The 20,858-nt window shown below is 37.6% G+C and overlaps 1 pseudogene; it reads left to right on the top strand.

Moving 5' to 3' along the window:
* Positions 1–15,931: 15,931 nt before the first annotated feature.
* Positions 15,932–17,108, top strand: LOC144304189 (lys-63-specific deubiquitinase BRCC36 pseudogene; annotated as a pseudogene).
* The last annotated feature ends 3,750 nt before the right edge of the window (positions 17,109–20,858 follow it).

Here is a 20,858-nt window from a genome sequence, read left to right as displayed (position 1 = left end):
ATTTTTCAGATTTACCCTCTTGCAGTTTGAGAAAAACAAGAATCAAATTTTATTAAGAAGCATTTAGTTGTCTGCCTTCCTTTTCCTTTATACAAATGAATTTAATATACATTATTTCTTCCTCTAAAAACTGAGTTTGTTGAGAATTTCAGTTATTCTTATGCACCTCTCAGATATTTTTCTTGTTTCATTTAAAAAAATAATAGTTCAAAGGGTTTTTTAAAAGTATAACATTACCCCTAACTTAACCCCTTTCTTTTTCCCATATTTTGATCTTGTCCTTGTCCATATGCATTCATATTTTAAATGGCTGGAAAAATAAGGTCATGTTATAAATTCTCTATCTCTATTCATATCCCTATGTGTTTCAGCCAGTATCTGAATGTATTTTCCAGTCCAATACACACCCCACATCCCAGCACTTTTCTACTTTTAGGAAAGAATGTGGAAACTGATGGATTCTACATTTCCCAGTTTCACTCATAGCATAGCTGTGAGTCTTGAGTGATGAGAAAACCTGAATGATTTGGAAGAGCAAGGCACTGCCCCCTCACCTTGTAAGAAAGAAGGCAAAGTTCCCAGTTACTCCCAGCTCTCCTTTTTATATCATCTCTCCTTGCAGAAGTCCTTCCCTTGTAAATTCATAGTATTCTCTTGCTATTCCTAGTCTTCCTGAAAGAAGTCAGCAATATGCTAAATTTCAGGTGAAGATGTTCTCGACTCACTATATTTTTTAAAACTCCCATTACTACACACTGGAAAAAAGCAAGTCTTCACCCCCCAAAAAAGCAACTACACAATAGTGAAATTCTAGGCAGTTTAGGACCTCGGTAGTGGAGATATTTCGAGAAGTCTTTCTGGCACCCTCCAATTGCTTTCCAAAAAATGCAAAGCCAGCTGCAAGTTCATATCCTCAAAGACATAACAGAGGATTAAGCCTACCATGTAATTATAGAAACATGTAGTTCAATAAATTCTCTTTTTATCTTTATTTGCTCCCAAGTGGGTAAACTGGGACTGACACTTATCTATGTATTTGTTGGTTTGATAATTTATACATGTGACCCATTACACAAACCTATAAATCAAGATGATTTCTTCTGTTGTTCACCAAATCCTTTCTCCTTAAGTTTTGCTGAGTGCATTGGCAGAAAATATTTTCCTCCTCTTTCATATCCTCTGCTCTGCAGTTTAACACATATTGAAACTTAGTTTCAATAAGAACTGCAAACTGCAAATAACTTCCATCTCTGTTCCTAAATTGCATTCTCTTTTCCAGTGTGCATGAAAGAAAAAGGGTATTACTCCTTGACATTGCCCTCATTTGAAGTTATTTGCTCTCTGTAGTGGGTGCTTTTAGTGGGCTAATCAAACATCTCATAAACTGAGAGAAAATGTTCCTTAAGTCATAGAAAAGTCACAATTATTAAATATAACAGATATAATGGCTTAAGAAATTGCAATTTTCAATGTTCCAGGCCTAAAACATCCTCTCCAACCAGTATTCCTTATATAAATGGATAAAATGAAATGTTCAGAGATGATGAAATTGACACATCCCAAGATAGTGTTCACTGGACTATAAATTGATAACCTACGTAATAACATGTTCAACTGGATATTCCCCACAACTTGAATTTCCTGGGGTAAGCAGAATAATGGACCCCCAGAAACGTTCCGACTCTAATCCCCAAAACCTGTGAATACATTACTTTACACAGCAAAAGAGATTTTGCAGATGTAAATAAGGTTAAGAATCTTGAGATGGAGAGATTATTATCCTTGGTGATCTGGATGGGTCCAATCCAGTCACTGTGAGTTCTTAAAAACATAAGATGTTTTGTTTCTATAGTCACAGAAAGTCACTAGATACAAGTTATAAACTTGTTTCCCCAAAATTCATATGTTGAAACCCTAATTCCCAATGGAACTGTATTTGAAAAGAGGGCCTTGAGAGTTATAATTAAGGCTAATTAGGTCTTAAGACTGGGGCTCTAATATGACAGGGCTAGTGTCCTTTTAAGATAAGAAAAAGAGAGGCGTATGGGTGGTTCAGTGGTTGAGCATTTGCCTTCAGCTCAGATCATGATCCCGGAGTGCTGGGATCGAGTTCCACATCAGGCTTCACACAGGGAGCCTGCTTCTCCCTCTGCCTTTGTCTCTGCCTCTCTCTCTCTCTCCCTTCCTATCACCTACCCACTCCCACCTCTGTTCATGGACAGAGAAGAAACTGTGAAGACACAGAAAGAAGGTGGCTGTCTAGAGACAGGAAAAAATGTCAGAAACCTGAGGACACCTTGATCTTGAGGTCCCAGCATCCAAAACTGTAAGGAAATAAATTTCTAATGTTTATGTCACCTATAGTATTTTGTAATGGCAGCCTCAACTGACTAAGACACTATAGAAAAAGAATCAGAGGGATTCCACATTGCTTACTTTGAAAATGGGAAAGGGGTCATGAACCAAGAAATGTGGGTGGCCCCAGGAGCTGAAAATGGAAGAATGTGGATTGTCTCTTAGAGCCTCCAAATGCTGGAACTGCTCTAAAGATGATCCTATGAAGTTTGTGACCTTATCTCATCACCCTCTCCAGCTTCTATTTACATATAAGAACTATCATGTGGAGGCACTTGCAGGAAAGTGTGATAGAGTGATAGGCCATGTTAAGGTTGTGATTCCCCTTCTTTCTCATCTTCAGAAGAAGGGAGAGCTGCCCTCCAAGCTAAGAGAGGGGAATAAGAAGCTCCAGGAGATAGGTGGTTGCTAGAGGAAAGACTCACCATGGACTGGATATTCGCTGAGTACAGAAGCTTCCAGATCTTTGCTCTGCTGCTACTGAGGAAATAATATGACAGTCCTTGAAGAAACTTATGGATGAGGAACAAAGTTTAGAGTTTGACTTCTGCCTGGAAGACTCAAAAGGCAAGAAGCAGCAAGAGTTGCTCCTAGCTGCTGATCAAGAGACAAAAAGCCTGCAGGAAAGCAGGTTTGAGCTTCTAGAGATTGGTAGAGCAGTGTGAACATGCATAACTTCCAGAAACCAAAATGGACACTCTAGAAGTTAGCCAGGGTTGGTCAGTTTTTAAAGGACTCCCTCCCAGGATAATAACCTGCTCTGGTTACAAGGAAAAAAAAGCAGAAAGAAGAGGATGACATATGCCACTACGACAGCTGTCAAACAAGAGCCATGAGAAGCTAGTGGAGATCAGGAGCTAGAATCTCAAAGATATCAGCTGGGGTGGGGAGAGTTCTCCTATAACCCACAAAAAAGGTGCCACAGGGGAAAGCTAACATTTATGCATCTACCAGACAGAAGGCCTAAAGCCAAGTAACAACAGTGGCATTTCCTCTGAGGTCTCTCCCGGTCGTGACACTGGAGGTAAAGGAATAGAGTAAGGGGAGAAGAAAGTGGAAGAACAGGTGGAAAAAAGGGAAAGACAGATCACAGCCTCTTTCCCCACTGGACTGTAAGAGCTGGCCTGAGCTGGTGGTAGTGACACAGCAGGAGTTTGAAATGGAAGAGAGACTAAGTTTCAATTTAGACAGGATTTGTCTTTTTAACACATAAGAATATGAACTAGTAAATACCTGAAGAATGACTAGAAGATGGTGGGCCTTACTCTAAAGTCTATTCTCAACATATACATACTCCAGCAATGTTCATGACACCTGTGGACGGTATATCACTTTTGTAAAGCTAGACAATAAAATCACTACCTTTGAATTTCAATATACCTCTGCTTATGTTCGTTCCTTCATTTTATTTTCTCTTCTGAATTTATAGATGTGGTGTAGGTTCTTTCCTGTTTATCTATCATCTTTTTTGTCTGGCAATAGGGCCTGTTCCATCTGGATATCTGTTTGGCTATCTCTACAAGTATGGGATTAGCACAGGAATAGTGAGCTGCCAGGAAAGAGTTATAAGGATAACGCTGGTTTTGTAGTTGGGAATGTGCTCCTACCAAACCTCTTTTGCCCTCTGCCTACAGGCATGGCTCACTTTGCTTTTCAGAATTTAGGAGATAAATTCAGAGAAGCTCCTTAAATCACTCTCTCCGTGTGTTGAATCTAGCGATGCTGTTTATTGTCTCTTTTCCATCACTGCCCTCACCTCCATATAGCCTCCTTCAATAGAAGGCTATGCTGCAGATGAAATGGTGTGTTGGTGACACCTTCACATTCCCCTTCACGTCCTAGCCATGCTGTTTTTACAGTGGTGTAGAGCTGACTCTCTTTAGATACACTGCCATGTTTCCAGGGCCCTTTTATGCCTCAGCTACTCTAAGCTAGGAAAGGAGTGTTCTAGAAATCTTTCAGAAGTGCAGCACTTACTTTTAGAGAAACCACCATACCTAGATTCTAAGACATATGAATCATCTCTTAGCATCTTGTCTCATATGGGACCACATTTCATAAATACTACAAAAAATAGTGCACGTTTAGTGAGTTCTGGAATATTCTGTCTATAATACCTTAATTCTTTTCAGTGTTCAGCTGATGGGCAAAGGTTTGGAGTTGAGACTATCTTTGCCATTGCTATTATTAATTGAATGATAAGGATTAATACTATTCCATTAAACAGTAAGGATTATTTTTCTTTTCTGCTGTTGTGGTTGTTTTTTCTGTCGCTGGAAGACCAAAGAACACACAGCCTCATCTTCAGACACTAAGCCATACGAACATTTTGCTCTCGTCATACTTAGCATTTACTAATTACTTGAGCACACATAGTTCACAACCCAGACCTTCAACCATGCTGCTCCTTCCACCTCCTAAATATCTATTTCATCATGACATTTCAAGATTTACGTCTTTGTGACAGCTTCTCTGATTTCCCCAGAAAGAGTTAGTCAGCCAATTCCGCCTCTACACTCCCACAGCATTTTCTTCCTGCCTTGCTCTAATATCTGACCTTTAAATGAGAAGTCTCTCTTTCCTACCCCTGTAGACTCCAAGCTTTTGAATTGCTAGCACTCAAATAGCATCTTGACAAAACAGGCACTCAATAAGTTATATGGGATAAAATTCATAATAATAACTATCAATTAATCAAAAAAAGATCTAACAATCTATTCAGTATTTTACACAGCATGGAAAAACTAGACAAAATTATGTAAACCCCTTACAAAAATGTTAAATGTGAAGAATATTTAGTACTTAAAGGTAATAAAATTAATTTATGTGGAAAACAATTAAGTAGAATATGGATATTGAAAAATTAAGCATCATTACAACATATTCACTCACTTGTTTCATTTTCATACTTTTGATAGTATTCCCAAATAATTTTCAAAATATAGTTCTACTAAAACTTTGAAATACACCATTTTTCAGTGGAATAAATAGTATTAATACGTTTTTTAAAGATCTGTGTTTTAGTGTATTTGCTAATATATTATTTGTGCAGTTAACCAAAAAGTTCTTTTAAGAGAACTGGAAAAAGATATAGATGAACTGAAATGAAAATAAATGAAATAATAAATAAATGAAAACTGAAAATTGAGAGTTTGCAGTCTTCCATAATTATTGAAAGTATACACTACTAAATGTTTTTTCTAAGAGCTCTGGTTTCATAATATCCTGATTTCTTCAGTGAAGTAAGCCTATCTATATGTAGATGTGATACCAAAAAATGAAACTGTATTAGTTATTAAAAATATATGTAGTGACTTAATGAATTTTAACTGTATTGTGACATTTTAATTTATTCTATCAGTCAATAAGCACTTTCAATGAATATATATTATATGAAAGGTATGATCTCACATGTTGGAATACAAAGAAGAATAAAGCATAGTGATTGTTTTCAAGTCTCGTAATAACTGAAGGGATAGTTAGTCTGCAGAGAGATTTCTTTAAGTGCCATAAAGAGAACTGAATATTGTGCCAAAAGAACCCAAAGGATAATATTTGAATTGAGTTTAAGAAGTAGTTTGATAGATAAGGAAGAAAGAATTTTCTTCCTTCTGCCGTATTTTCCATATCCAATCCACTAACAAGTCTTTTTTTTTATTTTTTAATTTTTTAATTTTTTTATTTTTTAAGAAGAAGTGTCAAGAGGGGCAAAAAGAGAGGGAGAGAGAAAATCTGAAGTGGGTCCCATGCCCAGTGCAGAACCTAAGGCGGGTCTTGATCTCACATCTCTGAGATCACAAACTGAGCCGAAATCAAGAATCTGACACTGATCGAGTGAGCCACCAGGTGCCCTGCACCAACAAATCTTTTGGATTTTTGTCTCCTAAATATCCTTGGAAAATTCTACTTCTCACCATCTTGAGTCTGACCATTCTCACTCAGTTACCAACATCTCTCAGCCAGACCAATGCAACAGCACACCACTGTTCTCCTTGCATTCATTCACTTCTCCCTCTCCAGTCTGTTCTATATAATACAGCCAAATCCAGTCATGTCACATGTACTCCTGCCATGCTTAATCCCATTTGATGGCTTCCACTGATGTCAATATTAAGACCAAAATCCTCATCATAGATACCTACACCCTGTGTAGCCGGTCCCCTACCTACCAGTCCAAAATCAGTGCTTATCTCTTGCCCCCTTTCTGTCTTCCATCTATACAGATCTCACTCCAATAGATCATGTTCATTCCCACCATAAGGTCTTTGCTAATGATAATCTCTTTGTCAGGAATGCCCATTCTTCTATTTTTTACCTAGTTAGTTCTTTTTCATATTTTAATCTTTCCTGACTACCTTCTCTTCTACAGATATATCAGGTAACACTTTTCGGGCACTCTCATGGTACCCTATCCCTTTCCTTCAGAGCATTTACCTCTGTTTTAAATTTTGCATTAATTTGGGGGTTTTCTTAATATCTGTCTCCCTTCCCACACTATATTATAAATTCACTTCAAGAGGAACAATACTTACTTTTGCTAATCATTATATTTCAAGTACCTTTTACAGTAGCTGTCACATAGTGTCATCCAATAGTATACATGCAGGATCAAGCAATGAATAAATAAGGAATAGAACATGCCTACATGGGATGGGGAGAAGGATGAGTAAACAGGAACAATTTCATAAACTTGAAAAAACCTAGCAAATATGGTGAATGGTAAATATTCAACGCAAGCAGCATGTTAAGTTGCCTAGAGAAAGGCAGTCAGAAACAACAAGAAAGGGCAGAACAAATAGCTTGAAACATTCTTAAAAGGCTTAGTATCCCTTTTTCTGTTCATATTTTTGGTTTTGTTCATATTTTATAAGTAAATGGGACCAACAGATGTTTTAACTAAGAAAATGATATGCTTTATTTTGGTTTTTGGCATTGTAATTCTGGTGAGGGGTGAAGGATAAACTGGAGTGGTTAGAAACTGGTGTAGTAGAGATCATTTTGAAGATTATTGCAAAAGATGATGTTACCTTGGAAAACAGAAGGAAGTGAAGGTGGAAGAAAGGAAACCAGAGGCTACAGACAACTCTAAAGGAAAAAGCGCCTTCACCAGACAGCACATTAATTGTTGGGTATGAGAGAGGAAAGGTCCCTAGATTGGGAGACTGGATGGATGCCATTCCCAGTGCCAAAATGGATATGGAAGTAAGAGTAGTTGAATATGGGATGATAGGAACTTCCCATCTTGACATGCCAATCTGAAGGTTCATATAGTGCACGTTCAAAGCAACATTTAGAAATATGGAGGTTGGGATCCCTGGGTGGTGCAGCGGTTTGGCGCCTGCCTTTGGCCCAGGGCGTGATCCTAGAGACCCGGGATTGAATCCCACGTCGGGCTCCCGGTGCATGGAGCCTGCTTCTCCCTCTGCCTCTCTCTCTCTCTCTCTCTCTCTCTGTGACTATCATAAGTAAATAAAAATTAAAAAATAAATAAATAAATTCTAGTTTGGCTAAGTATAAATTTAAAAAAAAAGAAATATGGAGGTGGAGAGGCATATTTACGAATCTTTAGAATACAAGGTGGCAAGTAAACACATTAAAGTGGATTTATTCAATCAGAGAAACCATCTAGGATTGGATAAGTAAATATAAAAAAAGAGAGAGAAAGAAAAAGAAAAAAACAGAGAATCACTGAAATGGCAGAGTTCAAAATTTGTTAAAGGCGAATGAGATCTAGGATATATGCTGGTCTCAAAAAAAGCAACAGCGTGTTCAGTGAGTGGCCCACCATGTCAAAGGCTGATGAGAAATAAAACACAATAAAAACTGATCATAGGACTTCAGATTTTCAATTAAGAAGACATTACTGCTGTCAGAAGAACAATTTCAGTAGAATATCAAGGACTGATGTGGATTTTTAGGCACCGATGAATGAAGTTAAGGAAAGAAACAGCCATGCAGTTTGCTCTTTCAAAAAGTTTGTCAGTGAAGAGAGAGACCACAGTGATGGCTAAAGAGAGGAGCATATCTAGCCAAGATATTGTTTATTAATTATTTTTAAAGCATCAAGACACCCACAAATAGTTAATGCCTAAGAGAAAGGAAGTTGTAATGAAAGACTGGAGAAAAAAATACAAAGACTGTGAAATATTCTTAGTGTTTCCTTTTTATGTTTTTATTATTTGAGATGGAAAGTGACCTCACAACTCATTAATTAACTTAGTCAAGTAGGACAGATATATATATATATATGTAATCCTGATTTCTTTTATATATATATACATCTCTCCCTCCTTGAGGATCTTAAAATCTTATGAAAGAACACAAAATAAATAGCAATAATACAAAGCTTGATCTCGATCAATTCATAACAAATATCTGTGCTTCCAATCAGCCAAACATTATGACAGATACAAAGAACGAGTAGGGCTCATACCAGATGTGGTTGGACCCTCATGGAGCCTGCATTAAGCATTAAAAATGGAACAAATAGGATAGAATGAAATAGTTATATAATCATTATTTTCTACACTCCAGGAGATGTAACTAAAAATTCTTTTTTTAAAAAGATTTTATTTATTTATTCATGAGAGACACACACAGAGAGAGAGAGCCACACACACAGGCAGAGGGAGAAGCAGGCTCCATGCAGGGAGCCTGACGTGGGACTCAATCCTGGGTCTCCAGGATCACGCCCTGGGTCGAAGGTTGGCGCTAAACCACTGAGCCACCCGGGCTGCCACCTGGACTGCTCTGTAAGGAAGAATTCGATGGAAAAAAACCTTTAAAATCAAGTAACCTAAAACACAGTCTCATCTCTGACAACAGAACCAATCAACTATAGGAAATCAAGCTGTTATCCTAATGCCAAGGTTACAATAGTAGGATGAAAAAGTAAAACTAAACACTATTCATTGTTACTCTTTTAGGGCTTAATGAAGTATATACATTTTAATATGTATGTAAAAAAATTTTTCATTTGTTCTCATTAGGGATATCATAATTCAGAATAGCCAAGTGTTTACATTTTTAGGTACTTGCACAACACCTACCCAGCCCTGGAGGATGAGAGAAGACTATTCTTTAAACTAGACTCCTCAATGTGTACAGCCTTTTTTCTTGATCTTAACTATGAATACATGCTTTCACATTTTCTTCTGCAGCCTCCCATGTGTTGGCTGTTTTATCTCCTAACCACACATACAACTGATCTTGGAAGGGAGGTGGGGCCCTTCTTGTTCCATATCACCTCTTCTAAGCCATCATTGTTCTTTATTCCCTACAAAAATACCTGTTCTCAAGTATCTGGCTGGTTGTTCTTGTCTAAACCATTTTTCTTGCTATAAGTCTTAACTCAAATCTCCATCTAGACAATTCTTCTACACCTTGACTTTAAACTTATGAACAAAATAAGTTCAAAAATTCTGACAAACTGCATTTCCTCATCCCACTCATTCTCCCCATGATGGTAAGACACTATTCCTACCTTCTTTCTCCTTAAGCCTCCTTTCTTACTATTCTCAGCTATTGATCTTTCTTATATCACAGAGGGAAAAAGAAACAATTAGGAGAGAACTTCCACAAACTTCCATTACCTCATTTACCCACTTTTATCTGTACTCCTTCATATTCTACTCTCTCTCCAATTATAAAGTCAAACTCTCTGGGGTCCCATCCAAGGCCAACTTCTCCACTTAGGTACTACATCTCACCTCCTCTCACTCTAAGCAATCGCTTCTGAAATTCTATCTCTTGTCTCATCATCACTTTTTTCAGACTCTCAACTGACTTATTACTATTCCCATTCAAACATCCTAGAACATTTCCCATTAAAAATCATTCTTCCCTAGATTTCATATGTTGTTCCAACTATCACTTGACTTTGATCATTTTTTTAAAGATTTTATTTATTTATTCATGAAAGACACAGAGGGAGAGAGAGAGAGGCTGAGACATAGGCAGAGGGAGAAGCAGGCTCCATGCCGGGAGCCTGATGCGGGACTCGATCCCGGGACTCCAGGATCACACCCTGGGCCAAAGGCAGGCACCAAACCGCTGAGCCACCCAGGAATCCCCTTTGATCATTTTTAAAACAACACTTCTGGAAAATACGGTCCAAACTTGCAAACCCCACTTCCCACATCCTCTTGAGGCTCTCCCAGTTAGAGTTGCCCTTCCCCAGCCAACCACATTGCCAAATCTAATAATCAATCTCTTCTTGCTCAACTCTCCACAGTAGTATTTGACATGGATAATCACTCCATCTTACTCAAAACATCATCTTCACATGACTTCTGGGATGCCACAACCCCTGATTTTCTTCCTACATAACTCATCACTCTGTTGGCCTCCTTTGCTGTATCTTCTTCTGTGTCTACACTCCATAAGTGGATGTCCCTGAGGACTCTGTCCTTCTAGCCATGTTTATTCCTCACATGCCATTTGTACAGTAATGACTTCCAAATTTTTACCAGCAGTCCACATCTCTACCCCACACATCTTACTTTTTTATCCAATTCTACATCTCTACCTGATTTATAAGTGTCTTATACTTCACAAGCACATGACAGAATTCTTGATCCCACTCACCTGAGGCTGACCACCAGGACTTTTGAATGACATCAGAAGAAAAAAAATATTTTTGTTTTTATCCCAGTTTCAGCTGAAGCAGTTCAGATTTGGAGTAGACGGAAACTTGGATCTAATCAGAATGTAATTTTTTTAAAGATTTATTTATTTATTTATGAGAGACACACACAGAGAGAGAGAGAGAGAGAGATGGAGAGAGACACAGGCAGGGGGAGAAGCAGGCTCCATGCAGGGAGCCCGACATGAGACTCCATCCCAGGTCTCCAGGATCAGGTCCTGGGCTGAAGGCTGCGCTAAACCGCTGAGCCACCCAAGCTGCCCCAGAATGTGATTTTTCTAAACAGTTACAAAGAAACAAAAGAGGGGCAAGGCAGTCAACGATGTATTTGCCTATGTAGTCATAACCTACAAAGCCTTTGATCAACTGAGCCCCAGCTTCCTCTCAGACCTCCCCTTTTCCTATCACTTTCTCCTTGCCTCCAGCCATCCTGGCCTCCTTGTGCATTCTCATCTCTGAGTCTTTGGACTTGCTGAGCCTTCTTCATCAAATATCTTCACTTGAATATTCATAAGGCTTGCCCCTTTACTTCATCTACACCTCTACTCTTTGAGTAGAGTGAGGCACGTCTCAGAAAGAACTTTTCTCATTTAAGGTATCTAAAATAGCATCCCCATCACTCACTATTCTCTCTCACTATATTTGAATTTTTTATTGCTACCAATTACATTGCACACTTTTTTTATTTCCTGCCTCACCTTCTGGAACATATGGTATATGAACTCAGAAGTTTAGCCTCTCTTATTTGCCTAGAATTTAAACACTGTGTCCTTATAGCTAACACTTAATAAATACTTGTGGAAATTTGACCACTCAGAAATTTGTTTTGGGGAGCAACTGAGATGCTATCTCTTGATCATAACATTAATGTCCTTATAGGAATAGCTATGGAAGTTCTGCTAATAACAACAGAAATTTTAAGTAAGAAAATCTATATAGAGTACTTTAAAAAGTGCCTGGCAAACAATGATCATTCAATGTTTTCTAACTATCATCCTTAATCATCAATAGAAATAATACTTAAAAAATCAGAAATGCTCCAAGTATATTTTTGGTATTATATGCCCTAATATTTTGACTAATAACAAAGAAGAAAAAGGACTTTAAATGACCATTTCTTTTTCTTCTCGATCATTCTAGTTTGTTTCTGCAGTTCTGTTATAAACATTATGAAAACTTTAAAAGAAAGGAGTAGACTCAATGATATCTACAATGCCTTTTATGCTATAAAGTATAAAAGTACATCATTCCACCAGCACCAGCCAGTCATGTACATTGTCTTCAAATAGCTGCCTTGCGCTCCTTCCTTTATTTCTAATGGATCTATGAAATGATCAAGAATTACATGTTTTCAGATAGATATGGAGCAGTCAAAACTCCTATGAAAGTTAAAATTGCAACTATTTTCTGATATATATACCTAGAGAAGTAAAATGCACCTAGCCTTGACAATTTAATTATGGTCTTCTTTAGTTTGAGGATGTAGTATTATATAACGTTCGCTCTAGACTGCTTCAAGCATGAGTCAAAAGACTCATCTGGCTGGTTGGTCATCTCCATGTTGCTCAAAACGATCGAATTTAACGTGCCTTGGCTAAAGTAACAACACACCATTTTGAAATCAGTATGGAGGTTTTGTTATGAGAATCAGGTAAAAATAATAAAACCTAATATTTGGGGTAATTCCATTGAATGAAATGAATGTTTTATTAGACAAAGGCAATTTAAGGAGTGAAGTCAGGACTCCAATTTAAGATCCCATCAAAGTAGAAATGAAAATATCTATTGGATTTCTCAGTGTACAAGTAATTTTTTTTTCAGTTTTTGTCCCAAGTGAATTTTTATAGAGAAACAATCTATTTCCTTTTTTTATATTTGTGATTTATATATTTTTTTATATTTTTTGTGTTTGTTTCAAGTTTTTATTAAATTCTAGTTAGCTGACATAAAATGCAATATTAGTTTCAGGAGTAGAATTTAGTGATTCATCACTCACATATAATACCCAGTGCTCTAATTATTCTAATATGATGAAAATCAGTAACTTGTTGTCAATGTATGTTATTGATTTTTATCATTATTAGAATAATTAGAACAGTACAGTACCTGTTTAGTCATTTTCCCTGTGTTAATCCCTGGTTATTTCTCCAAGTATTTGCGGTCCCTTTCATTCTTTGGAGAAACAGAGATTTAAAAAGCTGTGGATTTTGTCAATGTGAATTTTTACATACATCATGGCTTCTCATAGCCAAGGAAGTAGGTTTTGTATCATCACATCTCCCATGGATTTACAAGCCTTCAAACTATCCCCTGCCCTGCCATCAAAAGATAAGTGGAGGTATGATGGTGCTCCCCAGTATCACTCCCAGGCCCATTAGGTGAACATTTCATATCAGTCATACACAGTCATACTATCTTAGAGAAAATTGCCTGAGAATTCCAGAAATCTTGCAAGTCACACATTAACAAGGTAAGATTAAGGAAGAGTCCAGACAGGGCCTGGATGGTTCAGTTGGTTAAGCATCTGCCTTCAGGTCAGGTCATGAACCCAGGGCCCTGCATCAGGCTCCCCATTCAGTTGATAGTCTGCTTCTCCCTCTGCCCCTCCCTCTGCTCATTCTCTTTCTCTCTTTCTCTCTCTCTCTCTCTCTCTTTCACTTTCTTTCAAATAAATAAAATCTTTAAAAAAAAAAAAAAAGAAAAGAAAAAGAGGGGGCACCTGGGTGGCTCACTGGTTGAGCAAATGCCTTTGGCTCAGTTCATGGTCCTGAGATCCTGATATCGAATCCCACATCAGGCTCCCCATGGAGAACTTCTCTCTCACTCTACTATGTCACTGCCTCTCTCTCTCTCATGAATAAATAAATAAATGACTCTTTAGTCCAAACACTTGCATATTAAATAAATTAGAAGGATTCTCTAAAGTTCATTTTTCTCACCTATAAAATGGATCCCCATTTTATAATAATGCAATAGTACCTGCTACCTTAGTCATTTGGGGGAATTGTAACAAAGATACCTAGACTGGGTGGCTTAAACAACAAATAGTTTTTTCTCATAGTTCTGGAGGTTGTGAAGTCCAATATCATGATGTCAACAGATTCTGAGTCTGGTGAGGGCACTTTTCCTGGTTCACAGACGGCCATCTTCTCACTGTATCCTCACATGGTGAAGAAGTAAAAGAACGCTCTAGAGTCTCTTTTGCAGGGGTAATAATCTCATTCATTAGTCTCTTTTGCAGGGGCAATAATCTCATTCATTTTGCAGGGGCAATAATCATGAGAGCTCTACCCTCATGACCTAATCACCTCCTCAAATCCCCACCTCCTAATTCAATCACATTGGGGGTTAGGCACTGAGCATGAATTTTGCAGGGACATAAACCTTTAGTCCATTTAACTTTATAACTTTATAAAGTTTTGAGATTTTGACAGTGCCTTGTACAGATCAGGTGTTAAATATACGTTGAATGACTGACTCAAATAAGATATTACTATTTAAAACATTTTGGGATCACTGGGTGGCTCAGTGGTTTAGTGACTGCCTTCGGCCCAGGGCATGACCCTGGAGTTCTGGGATCGAGTCCCACCTTGGGCTGCTGCATGGAGCCTGCTTCTCCCTCTGCCTGTGTCTCTGCCTCTCTCTCTGTGTGTCCCTCATGAATAAAATCTTTTTAAAAATTTTTTTAAATATAAAAAAAAACATTTTGCACACAATGTGGGCCATGATAAGCACTCAAAACATGATAGAAGGAATAATAGCAATAATACTAATGTCAGTACTTATGATAGTTGCAGGGTAATATTAATGTTTATCAATGTTAATATTGATATATTTAATTTTGGATTGCTTGATAACTTTATCAAGAATAACACGAATTATGCCTCTATCAGGTTTCTACACTGTTGATGTGATATATGCTTTTCCTGTTCAGCTCTTCACCCATCCTTGACTATAGATTTTATCAAAACAAACTTTATACTATATTATTCTTCTAGTTTCCCCTTCTCTCTGAGCCTACCCTAAAAGTCTTAACATCCTGCGAAGGGTCAGGTCTATGATGTTATTGAATAGGTAACTACTTCAAGATAGGACATAAGTAATATTAAGATATGACCTGAACAGCTATCTCAATAAAGAGACAGGATAAATTTTACAAAGTAATTATCTGTGGGATCAAATCGACTTGAGTTTGAATTCTGACTCTGTTTTTCATTGAATTCTTGGAAAATTACTTGATCTCTCTGAATTCCAACTTCCTCTCTTATGTAATGGAGAGAAAAGCCTATACTGTTAGCTTTTTGTGAAGATTAAATGAAATAAAATGTGAATTAATATCAGTGGTATGTTGGTGATGTTTAAGAAATGGCCTTTTAGAGAAGCATTTTATGGTTTCATTCATTTGGAGAACACAAAAAATAGTAAAAGGGAATAAAGGGGAAAGGAGAGAAAATGAGTGGGAAATATCAGTGAGGGTGACAGAACATGACAGACACTTAACACTAGGAAACGAACAAGGGGTGGTGGAGGGGAGGTGGGCGGGGAGTTGGGGTGATTGGGTGATGGGCACTGAAGGGGGCACTTGATGGAATGAGCACTGGGTGTTATGCTATATGCTGGCAAATTGAACTCCAATAAAAAATATACAAAAAGAAAAGAAGAAAGAAAGAAAGAAAGAAAGAAAGAAAGAAAGAAAGAAAGAAAGAAAGAAAGAAAGAAAGAAAGAAGAAAGAAAGAAAGAAAGAAAGAAAGAAAGAAGAAAGAAAGAGAAAAAAAGAAAATGAAAAAGAAAAAGAAAAAGAAAAAGAAAAAGGAAAAGAAAAAGAAAAAGAAAAAGAAAGAAAAAGGATAAAAGAGGGAGCCCGCGCGCCGCTGCAGCGGGTTGGCCAGGCCCGGGCAGGCCAAGGCGGACGCCAGCGGGGTGGGACCAAGATGGCGGGGCAGGCGGTGCACCTGGAGTCGGACGCCTTCCTGGTGTGCCTCAACCACGCGCTGAGCACGGAGAAGGAGGAGGTGACGGGGCTGTGCATCGGGGAGTTGAATGATGACACAAGGAGTGACTCCAAATTCACATATACCGGAACTGAAATACGCACAGTTGCTGAAAAGGTTGACACCGTCAGAATTGTTCACATTCATTCTGTCATCATCTTGCGACGTTCTGGTAAGAGGAAGGATCGAGTGGAAATTTCTCCAGAGCAGCTGTCTGCGGCCTCAACAGAGGCAGAGAGGTTGGCTGAACTAACAGGTCGCCCCGTGAGAGTTGTGGGCTGGTACCATTCCCATCCTCCTATAACTGTTTGGCCTTCCCATGTTGATGTTCGCACACAAGCCATGTACCAGATGATGGATCAAGGCTTTGTAGGACTTATTTTTCCCTGTTTCATAGAAGATAAAAACACAAAGACTGGCCGGGTCCTCTACACTTGCTTTCAATCCATACAGGCCCAAAAGAGCTCAGAGTATGAGAGGATTGAAATCCCAATCCATATTGTACCTCATGTAACCATTGGGAATGGAAAGTATGCCTTGAATCTGCAGTTGAGCTGCCCAAGATCCTGTGTCAAGAGCAGCAGGATGCATATAGGAGGATCCACAGCCTCACACATCTGGACTCCATAATCAAGATCCACAATGGCTCCGTGTTTACCAAGAATCTGTGCAGTCAAATGTCAGCCGTCACTGGGCCTCTCCTGCAGTGGTTGGAGGACAGACTGGAGCAAAACCAGCAGCACTTACAGGAATTGCAACAAGAAAAGGAAGAGATTATGCAAGAACTCTCTTCTCTAGAATAAAGTCGGAGACCAATGTGGAAAAATGAAAATATCCAGGTATAATTTTGAAGAACCTGGAGGACTCACATTACCTGACCTCAAGACTCACTCTAAAGCTACAGTAATCCAGACAGTGTGCTATATACCCACCTGCTTTTGACAAAGGTGTAAAAGCAATTCAATGGAGTAAGGATAGACAGTCTTTTCAACAAATTATGCTGGAGCAATTGACACCCATAGGCAAAACAATGAACTTTGACCTAAACTGCACACCTTAGACAGAAAGTAACTCGAAACAGATCATAGACTTAGATTTAAGATGTAAAACTATAAAACTTTTAGGAAAAAAATCATTGAAGAAACATCAGGATCTTGGGGCTAGGCAACAAACTCCTTGGCCTTCACTACAACAGCACAGTCCTAAAAGGAAATGATATACTGGACTTCATCAAAATGAAAAAATTTTGCTGTGTTAAAAAAAAAAAATCAAGAGGATGAAATTTTTGACAGAACTTATTGGCAAACCATATGTCTGATCAAACTTGACTATATAAAGTCAACAGTAAAAAAACCATCCAATCGAAAATGAGCAAAAGACACGAATAGACATTTCACTAAAGAGGATGTATGGATGGCAAGTAAGCACCTGAAGAGATGTTGAACTTGAGTAGTCATCAGGGAACACAAATAAAAACCACAATGAATTATGATTACATGCTTATCAGAATGGCTAAAGAAAAAATAGCGAAAATACCAGATGCTGTCGAGTGTACGAACTGGATCTCTCGTACCTTACTTATAGGAATGTTAAATGGTACAGCTACTCTACAAAAGAGTTTGGGATTTTCTAATAAAGTCAAACATACTTGTATCATACACCCCAGCAATTACACCCCTGGATATTTATCCCAAAATAATGAGAAGCTATGATGGCACAAAAATTTGTACATGAATATTCTTAGCAGCTTTCTTTGTAATAGTTAAAAACTGGAAATAACCCAGATGTCCTGCAATCGAGTGAGTGATCAAACCAAACATCTGTACCGTGGAGTCCTACTCTGCAATGAGGAGAAACAGACAACTTTGATTCACACAACTTGGGTGGACCTCAAGGGTATCATGATGAATGAAAGGGCCAGTCTCAACAGGTCCCATACTGCATGGTTGCATTCTTGAAATGACAGGATTATAGAAATAAAGAATAATGATTGCCAGGGATAGGGACTGGACGGGGTATGGGATATGTGCGACTATAAAGGGATAACAGGGAGTTCCTTTGTGCTGATGGAACAGTTCTGAATCTTGATTATGGTGTTGATCACATTACCTAGGCTAAAATTCCGTAGACCTACACACACCCACAGATGAATGCATATTTTTAAAAACCCAAAATGCAACCAATAAAGAATCCTATATACAAATAATGAAAAATATTGAAAATTTTAATTTATCCTATCTCTGAATAGCAATGTGGAATATATAAATTGGAAATAGTTTACATTGTAGAGCAATATCTATTCCAGCATGTTTTGGTTTTGGTTTTTGTAACTGAACATCTAACAAAAGGCTTTCTTGGTAACTTATCAGTGTATCACTAAAAATATTATTTAGAGAAGAACTTTATAGTATACTACATTATGCAAAAAGAAGAATGCTTTAGGGCACCTGGGTGGCTCAGTTGATTAAACATCTGCCTTAGGCTCAGGTCACGATCTCCAGGTCCTGGGATCAAGCCCTGTCGCCATGGGCTTCCTGCTCAGTAGGGAGCCTGCTTCTCCCTCTGCCCTTCCCCCTGCTCACCCACACTCTCTCTCGCACACGCTCTGTCTCCCTCTCAAATAAATAAAGAAAATCTTTTTCTAAAGGTAGAATTTTTCAATTTCCTCAGTGGGGATATTAAATTTTAATATTGGGTAACCTAAATATTTGTTATTTGTTAAATATTGTTCATTGTGTTCATAAGTATCTATTCTACCACCAGACCCTTAGAATGCAATTTCTGATTTTTTCTTTTTTAATAAAAATTCTAATGTCATTTCTAGTATATGGTACCAGAAAGTCATAGGAAAAGCTCATAATATTAAATAACCCTAAAAAGAGACAGACTTCAAAAGTAATTTTATATTGAGTCTTTCATAAAAGGCCAAATACAATCAAATAATCAGAGTATAGAAGTAGTAAGAATTGTTACCATGAGATCTACGCTTCTAACAAATTTTTAAGTGTACAATACAGTATTGTTAACTACAGGCACAATATTCTCCAGCATATCTCTTGTTCATCTTGCATAACTGAAATTCTGTGGTATTAATTAATAATTCTCCATTTCCCTTTGCCCCTAGCCACTGACACCCACCATTCCACTCTCTGATTCTGTAAGTTTGACTACTTTAGATACCTCATATAAGTGGAATCATGCAGTATTTGTCATATTTGTCTGGTTTGCTTCATTTAGCATAATATATTCCAAGTTTATGCATGCAGCTGCATATTGCAAAATTTCTCCTTTTTCAAACCTGAATAATATTCCAATGTATGTATATACCATGTATATACCATGTTTTCTTTACCCATTCATCCACCAGTGGACATTTAGGCTTTTCCATATCTTGGCTAATGTGAATAGTGCTGCAATAAACATAGAGGTGCTCTTATCTCTTTAAGATCCTAATTTCAATTCTTTGGAATAAATATGAGAATTGGGATTGTTGGATCATATAGTTGTTCTATTTTTAATTTTTTGAGGGATGATATCTCATGGTTTTATTTTATATTTTCCCTAATATTGGTAACATCAAGCATCTTTTCACATACATGTTGACCATTTGTATGCCTTCTTTAGAGAAATGTCTATTCAAGTCTTTAGTTCCTTTAATTAGTTCTTTTACTGTTGAGCTATAGGAGTGCCTTACATTTTAGAAATTAATCCCTTATCAGATATAAAGTTTATTAATATTTTCTATCAATCCATAGATTGCCTTTTCATTCTGTTGATGGTGTTCTTTGCTGTGCAAAAGCTTTCTAGTGGGAAATTACTTCATCATAATAAAAAAAATATTTATGAAAAGCCTAAAGCTAACATCATATTCAATGGTGAAAAATTGAAAGGTTTTCTTCTAACTAGGAACAAGGTAAGATGCTTACTCTCTATTTGACATAGTACTGAAAGTTCTAGCCAGAGAAACTAGGCAAGAAAAAGAAATTTAGAAACACCCCTATCAGAAAAGAAGTAAAATTGTCCCTGTTTTCAGATAACATGATCTTGTACATAGAAAACACTAAAGACTTCATTTAAAAAAAAAAACTATTAGAACAAATAAACTCAGTAAATTTACAGAACACAAAAATCAACATGCAACAATCAATTGTGTTCCTATACACCGACAATGAACTATCCACAAAGGAAATTAGGAAAACAATTCCATTTACAATAGCCCAAAAGGAATAAAGTACTCCAGAAGAAACTTAACTAAAGAGATAGATGATTTGCACACTGAAACCTACAAAACATTAATGAAAGAAATTGAAGACACAAATGAAAAAACTTCCAGTCTCATGGATTGGAAGAACGTAATATTGTTATCCAGGGGGATGGGTGGCTCAGCAGTTTAGCACCTGCCTTTGGCCTAGGGCCTGATCCTGGAGTCCCCGGATGGAGTTCCACGTCAGGCTCCCTGCATTGAGCCTGCTTCTCTCTCTGCCTGTGTCTCTGCTTCTCTCCCTCTCTCTCTCTCATGAATTAATAAATAAATAAAATCTTAAAAAATATATTGTTATCCATACTATACAAAGTGATCTACAGATTCAGTGCCATCCCTATCAGAATCCAAATGCCTTTTTTTTACAGAAAAGAAAAAAAATCCTAAAATTTGTATGGATCCATGGGAGACCTCCAAGACCCAAAATAATCTTGAGCCAGAAGAACAAAGTTGGAGAAAGCATCACACCTCCTGATTTCAAATATATTACAAAGCTATAATAATTAAAACCATATGGTATAGCCATAAGGACAGACATACAGACCAATGTAACTGAATCAATCCATTCCTAGAAATAAATCCATGCATATACATCAGCTTATCTTC

This window comes from Canis aureus, chromosome 33 (genome assembly GCF_053574225.1).
Source record: "Canis aureus isolate CA01 chromosome 33, VMU_Caureus_v.1.0, whole genome shotgun sequence".
In the NCBI taxonomy this organism is placed as follows: Eukaryota; Metazoa; Chordata; class Mammalia; order Carnivora; family Canidae; genus Canis; species Canis aureus.
Note: the sequence above shows the minus strand (reverse complement) of the source record. Positions and strands in the feature narration are given on the sequence as shown.